The following is a 6,984-nucleotide window of genomic DNA, read 5'->3' on the forward strand; positions in this document are numbered from 1 at the left end:
GCCCCTTTGTCTTCCCTCCCCCAACTCCGATCTGTTCTCCTACTCCAAACTGTTGAAAAGCGCTTTGGAGGCTTTGCTCACAATTGTCCAATACTGGAAACAACCCAAATGTCCTTCAGTGGTCAACAGATCAACAAGTTGTGGTATACTGATAAATGGAACAGCATCGGTGAGCAACAAAAGCGTTGTGCTGAGGGAGAGGCCCAGACACAAAAGAGTGCGTGTTGTATTTGAGTCCATTTACATGGACCCACCATGGTGGGTAGTCAGATTTAGTGCCTGGCACATAATACGTGCTACCTCGTTGTTTGTTCTTACTCTCTGAGCCTCAGTTTCCCTAACTGTAAAATGGGGATAAGAAACAGGATCCATTTCTTTTTTTTTTTTTTTCAACGTTTATTTATTTTTGGGACAGAGAGAGACAGAGCATGAACGGGGGAGGGGCAGAGAGAAAGGGGGACACAGAATCGGAAACAGGCTCCAGGCTCTGAGCCATCAGCCCAGAGCCCGACGCGGGGCTCGAACTCACGGACCGCGAGATCGTGACCTGGCTGAAGTCGGACGCTTAACCGACTGCGCCACCCAGGCACCCCTGGGATCCATTTCTTAAGGTCGCTGCGAATGTTTAACAAGATAATGCCTAAAGAGCTTTTAGCACCAGGCTGCATCAGAACCAGCACTCATGTAACATTACATATTGAGGAGCCCTGAACTGGGCTCTGGGGTGAACGAGGAGCCTGCTTGGGATTCTCCCTCTCTCTCTGCCCCTTCCCTGCTCACATTGTACACGTATGCACGCATGCACTCTCTCTCTCAAAATTAATAAATAAACTTAAGAAATTAAAAAAAAAGAGTTGTATTTTACTCCATGTAATTTGTCTTAATACAAATCCCTCTGTGAACTCAAACTCATTCCCTTTGCCCTATATATGCTGGAGAGGACCTACGACCCTTGCAGGGGTCCAGATGGGCCCAGAGCTGGCAGGGTGTCTGTGGGGTGGGGGACCCAGGGTCCTGAAGGCATCTCCCCCACAGCCTTCCCCACCTGCCTGTCCTCAGATTTCTGGGAACGGACTCTCTGGGGAGGGGGTTCCTTGAAGCCTCTGGCCTCTGGGGCCACTCTGTCCTCCTGAGACAATAACCACTGCTGTTTATGGGATGCACACTGGGCGCCTGACACTTTGCTGACACTCTGTCCGTAGCACAGGAGGGAGGGCCCAGGCTTGGGGGATGGACCCCTTACCCCACCCCCACTCCCCAGCTTTGTCACTGAGAAGCCAAATGACCTAGATGAAGGAGACGGTAAGCAGCATCACGTCTCTGAGCTGAGGCTGCCTCGTCCCCACATGGGCTGTCAGCACCACTGAGAGCAGAATGAAGTGATGTGTGAGGGTCCTCAGTGCCTGGGAGTCACAGCCATCTGAGGCTCTATCCCAGCCCAGGGGATCTGGGGGGCTGGGTGAGGCAGAACCTGTGTGGGGGCCTGAAGGCCAGGCTAGGCTCTGACTGTGGCATTGTGACTTTCTTGCTGTGTGACCGTGGAAGATGGATAAATGAATTAATATGAATAAAGCACTGAAGCAGTGTCCACATTGGACCAATGTGTCCGGAGTCCCTGTCTCAGAATTGATTCTCTCCTCTATGACATATGGCCCTTGTTGGCTCTACTCGTCATTACTTCTGTGTCCCCACCCGCTTGCCAGGGACCCTCGTCTCTCCCTACCCACAAACGGCAAGCCTCCAAACCCTTCCATTTATCTCAGCTGGGGTTCCCTCCTCTCCAGGCTCAGCAACCACGGGACTCAGCAGCCTTCCGGGTGGTTCCCATTCCTCCCCGAATTCTCCCAACCCTGCCCTGTCATTTCTGTACCACGTGCACAGTGCAAGGGATCCAGAAGAGAAGGCTGGTTGCCAGGGCAACGGAGGATAAAGCCCTCGCTCTGCCAGGCTGCTGATTGGCTGAGACACGTCCCGCCTCCTGCCATCCTGAGGGTCGGGGGCAGAGGGAAGTGTCTCCTGGTGGGCAGGGAGACCTACCAGTGTGCCTTGCCAGCCCAGGACTGCCCCCTCCCAGCCCCGTCAGAGTCCTGGGCCTGAGAAGCTCTGTCTCCCACGGGAGGCAGTGGCCTCGCCCTTTCTCTGCCTCCAGCACCCAGGGCCGCTGCAGATGGCAGTGTCTCTGGGGACAGCAGCTACGACTGAGTCCACAGGCCGACATTGAGCTGCTCAGGCCGAGGCGGTGCGCTCAGCACAGAGCCCCTGGAACAGGCATCTGCAGGTCGTGAGGTGGGTCTGCGGACAAGCAGGGGGTGGGGGGAAAGGGGCACCGAGTAGTGCCAATGCCTTGGGGGGACAGAAAGAGGGGCTCTACGACCCTCACACTGTCCTGGATGGGACTTTGGCTAGAGTGGGGGCTGGAAAATTCCTTATAGGTCATCTGGAAACCCCCCCCCCCCAACCTTGTCACTGTGCATGGGGAACCCTGAAGCCCAGAGAGGGTGAGGAGTAGCCCAAGGTCACACAGAGAACCAGTGAGTGATTTGTCTCAACTAGGAGAAGGTCTAGGGGTCCCCAGTCTGCCCTAGAATGGTTTTTATCGCAGGGCTAGAGAGGTTGGGGGACCCTAAGCTGGGGTCCACAGATTCACATCATTGCAGCCAAAATTGCTACAACTCTGCCCAAGTTCCTCATTCTCATGTTTAAGCTGCAGGGGACTGGGGTCCTGCCTGTAGCCAAGGGTGGGACACGAATCTTTTGGCCTCAGTCAGGTTAGTTTGGAGCAGCCTTCCTGCTTGGGAGCCCCCTTTCCCAACTTCCCCTCAACAGGCAGCGCCAAGCAATTCTGAACTCTTTGGCTTTCCAGAAAGGCAGATGGTTAGGAGGGCATGACTAGGGCACCTTGAGACATTGTGCTTCGGAATAGCCAACGGGGACCCGGGGGGCCAGGGGCGGGCCCTAGGATGGCTACCCCTGGGAAGCAGCATCTCTCCCCCCCCCCCGCCCCCACCCCGGGGTCACAGCCCGCCTTGAAGACCCACCTGGAAGTAATGGGACAAGGGGAGCTGGAGTTTGGAGACAGAGGTCTGAGGAGCTAGGGCTTGTCTTTAGCCTGTCCTGGAGGTCGCTCCATCTGTCCCCTCTCTTCCCTCCCTCAGAAGCCACGGGGGACCTCTGCTCATTTCATTCTGCTCAGGGGTCTTTACCCACCCCACAGGACTCAAACCTCAGGCCATCTCGGGGGGTTTAGGGTCCAGCTCTTAGTTCCCTTCCAATTGGGCAACCCAGGGCAAGTTAGTGAACCCGTGTGGGCCTCAGTTTCTTCATCTGTAAAATGTAGCCATTAACACCTACCCCACCCCCACAGGCCCCGTATAAGGTTTGTGAACACATTCTAAGAATGTTCTCCCTGCCTGGGCAGGCAGAGATAGGGCTTCTCACCCTACTCCTTTTATATACCTTAGGAAGGGTTTGAGGGTAAGTTAATGGGTCCTGCTTTATCCCATTTCTGGAAGAGATGGTCTGTGATCTGGCTTTTGATGTAAGAATAGAAGTTTGTCACCTGAACACAGTACAAAGGAGATTCCGGGGAAAATGAAAGCATATGAAAGATAGAGACTGTATGATACGCAGGTGCACATAGGTGACTGGCAAGCAGTTCAAGATGATGCCAGGTAGGCCAGGAGATGAGGTTGGGGAGGTTGGCAGAGCACAGATGTGGGTATCTCTGGGTCATTCTAAGGGGTCTGTGTGTATGTAACATTTAGGAGCACCTTGCACCTGCTGCCCTTCATGTTCCTGCTTTCCTGCCACTGGTTCACTGGAAATAATAGGTAATGTTACATGAGTGCTGGTTCTGATGCAGCCTGGTGCTAAAAGCTCTTTAGGCATTATCTTGTTAAACATTCGCAGCGACTTTAAGAAATGGATCCTATTTCTTATCCCCATTTTACAGTTAGGGAAACTGAGGCTCAGAGAGTAAGAACAAACAACGAGGTAGCACGTATTATGTGCCAGGCACTAAATCTGAGTATTTTACATAAATTAACCCACTGAACTGTCACAACAGCCATACGGTCTAGGTGGGTGCTGTTTTCATTCCCACTTTCCAGATGTGGAAACCCAAGGCCCAAGGATTTGGGGCCGGTGCTTGTGTCCACAGTCTTATAATTATGATTTGGGGCATGGGCCTGAATTCGAGAGCCTGTGCAGACCCTGTTGATATCAACGAGATCCCCTGGGGATTGGGTGTTTGTTCACCAAACCACACCCTGCCAGGATGTGCGGGTGGCTGGGGACCCACTCATCTGTGAGGGCTTGGCAAGCAGCAGCCTCTGAGACCGCACAGTCAGGGCCAGGAGGGGTGGCAAGGAGGAGGCATAGCCCATGTCGTCCTTTACTGAGTGCTCTGTTAGTGTCCCTTCCACAGGGGACAATGATGCTGAGGCCCAGAGAGGTTAGGCAACTTGCCTGAGGGCACATAATGCCTGAGAGGGGATTGAACCAGGCCTGGCCTTCAGTTATATATAAGCTTCTGAAAGGGTGGGTAGGAGCCAACTGGTCCCCCCACCCCACCCTGTGATGGGGGCAGCTCTGTTCTTGGCAGGGGCAGGGGGCAGGCTGCTGGGCCACTGCCCTCCACTCTCCTGGGCCTCAGCCGTCCCATCTGTAAGGTGATGCTCACACCTCCTGGCTGTGCGAAGCCTGTGCGCCTCCCTCCGGGCTGGCAGGTGGGCCAAGGGGCGCCTCCGCCACCACTCACCGCGCGTGTCTCGGCAGCTGAGGCCGCCGCGATGCCGCACTTCCTGGACTGGTTCGTGCCCGTGTACCTGGTCATCTCCGTGCTCATCCTGGTGGGCTTCGGGGCCTGCATCTACTACTTCGAGCCTGGCCTGCAGGAGGCGCACAAGTGGCGCATGCAGCGCCCCCTGGTGGACCGTGACCTCCGCAAGACCCTGATGGTCCGCGACAACTTGGCCTTCGGAGGCCCAGAGGTCTGAGCCGACCGGCGCCGGGCACCGGGCGCCCTCCCCCGCCTCGCCCAGCCTGGAGACCCTGAGGCAGAGAGAGGACAACGTCTGCTCCTCCAGGCCACCCCTCTGGAGCTGGGCCCTCCCGGCAGAAGCTTCTGGGTGCCCCGGGTGGACACTGGCTGCACCTGGTGAGATAGGGGCACCTGGGTATCTTGAGGTGTCACTGCTGCTGGCCCGGGGCTTGCTTTCCACCTCAAGCCAGTTCTCTCCACACCTGCCCTCCCCAGCTCTGGGTTTATCCCCCGCTGGCCTCCAGTGCCTTTGTGCTGCCCAGCACTCTCGCCCCTCGCCTGGAGTCAGGCACCGCTGCCCCTGCCTGTCCTAAGTGTCTAGATTCCCACTTCCCCACTGAATCCCCGGTGACACTCAACGGCCCGCTCCACCCGAGGAGGCAACCTCCCTGCAGCCTCACACGGCAGGCTTCAAAGCTGACCCAAGGGAAAGGCCCTATTTGGAGGGGTGTCTGCTCCTTCCAGTTCAGCCCCACCCCTCTGGACTCAGACTTGGTAATGGTGAGCGTGTGTGATGGGGTATGCAGAGGGGTGAGACCACAGAGGATGGAGGGGTGTGTGTGTGTGAAAGAGAGAGAGACAGAGAGACCAGAGAGAGAGTCTGGGAGGGGGGAGTGGGGAGGGGGACAGGCAGGTGTGTATGTGTAAGAGGGAGAGCGGGGGCCCCAAGCAGGGCGGGAGGTGGCGGGGACAGGGCGAGCCTGTGATAGGCTGCCCACAGTGGTTCTCACCTCCCTCCCTGTGCCAGGCTTCCCTACTCTCTCCTTCCCCAAGGCCCCTGCCCTGTACTGCAGCCCCCAGCACCATCCCCCTGCCCACCCAACCCCACCAGGGAGCCCTCCTCCTTTGTGGAACACTGTTGCCTCATTGGGGATGTCGAGTAGCAGCCTGTCTCACTCTCCTCCTCTGGGGCTTCCCTCTTAGTTTCTTGCAATAATAAAGACTTCATGACTATTTCTGCAGGACCGTCTCCTTTCCTGAAGGTAGGGTCATGTCTGTCATCTCACTGGGTCTTCATAAAAAAAACAAACAAACACATAATAGTGCCATAAAAAACCCTTTGTAGGGATGGGGACACTTATTTCAGAGAGGGTAGGTAAAGTAATTTCTCAGCAGCAGCACTATTGACATTTTAGCCCAGGTCATTCTTTTTTTTTTTTTCATTAAAATTTTATTTTTATTTTTATTTATTTTCAGTGAGAGAGAGACAGAGTGTGAGTGGGGGAGGGGCAGAGAGAGGGGGAGACACAGAATCCGAAGCAGGCTCCAGGCTCTGAGCTGTCAGAGCAGAGCCCAACTCGAGGCTCTAACCCAAGAACCCTGAGATCATGACCTGAGCCGAAGTCAGATGCTTAACTGACTGAGGCACCCAAGTGCCCCTAGCCCAGATCATTCTTTGTTGTGGGAGACTGCCCTGTGTGTTGTGGGATAATGAGCATCTCTGGTTTCCATCCACTAGAAACCAGTAGCTCTCACCCCCTCCCCCTGCTTGGGACAACCAAACCAGTAGCTGGAGTACATGAAGCAGAGTACCAGTTAGGATATGGATTCAGGCACAGAGACGCGAAAACAACAGGGCCTTAAACCAAATAGAATGTTCTTTCTCACAGCACCTTTCATGGGAAGTTTTCTGGAGCTGGTCTGATGGCTGGTTCCACACATGTCCAGGGATCTGTGCTTCTCTGTGGCTATTCCCCGTGCCTGGCGTGATGCCTTGGTTGGCAAAATCCAGAGGGCTCGCTTGCACCCCCGGCAGCAAGGTGGGGAGGGAAGTGTGACCCCTTCCTTCCTTGGAGGACACTCCATGATGGCCGTCCCCCTCCCATCCCCTTACATCCTACTGCTCAATACTTAGTCATATGGCTACTTCTAGCTGGAAGGGAGGCTGGGAAGTATATTCTTTAGCCGGGGGGCTGTATGTTCATTTAAAAGGTCCACCTCCT

Source organism: Lynx rufus, unplaced genomic scaffold (assembly GCF_022079265.1).
Source record: "Lynx rufus isolate CCGP_SWC_20201006 ecotype Redwood Valley unplaced genomic scaffold, mLynRuf1.p SCAF_7, whole genome shotgun sequence".
NCBI classification, from domain to species: domain Eukaryota; kingdom Metazoa; phylum Chordata; class Mammalia; order Carnivora; family Felidae; genus Lynx; species Lynx rufus.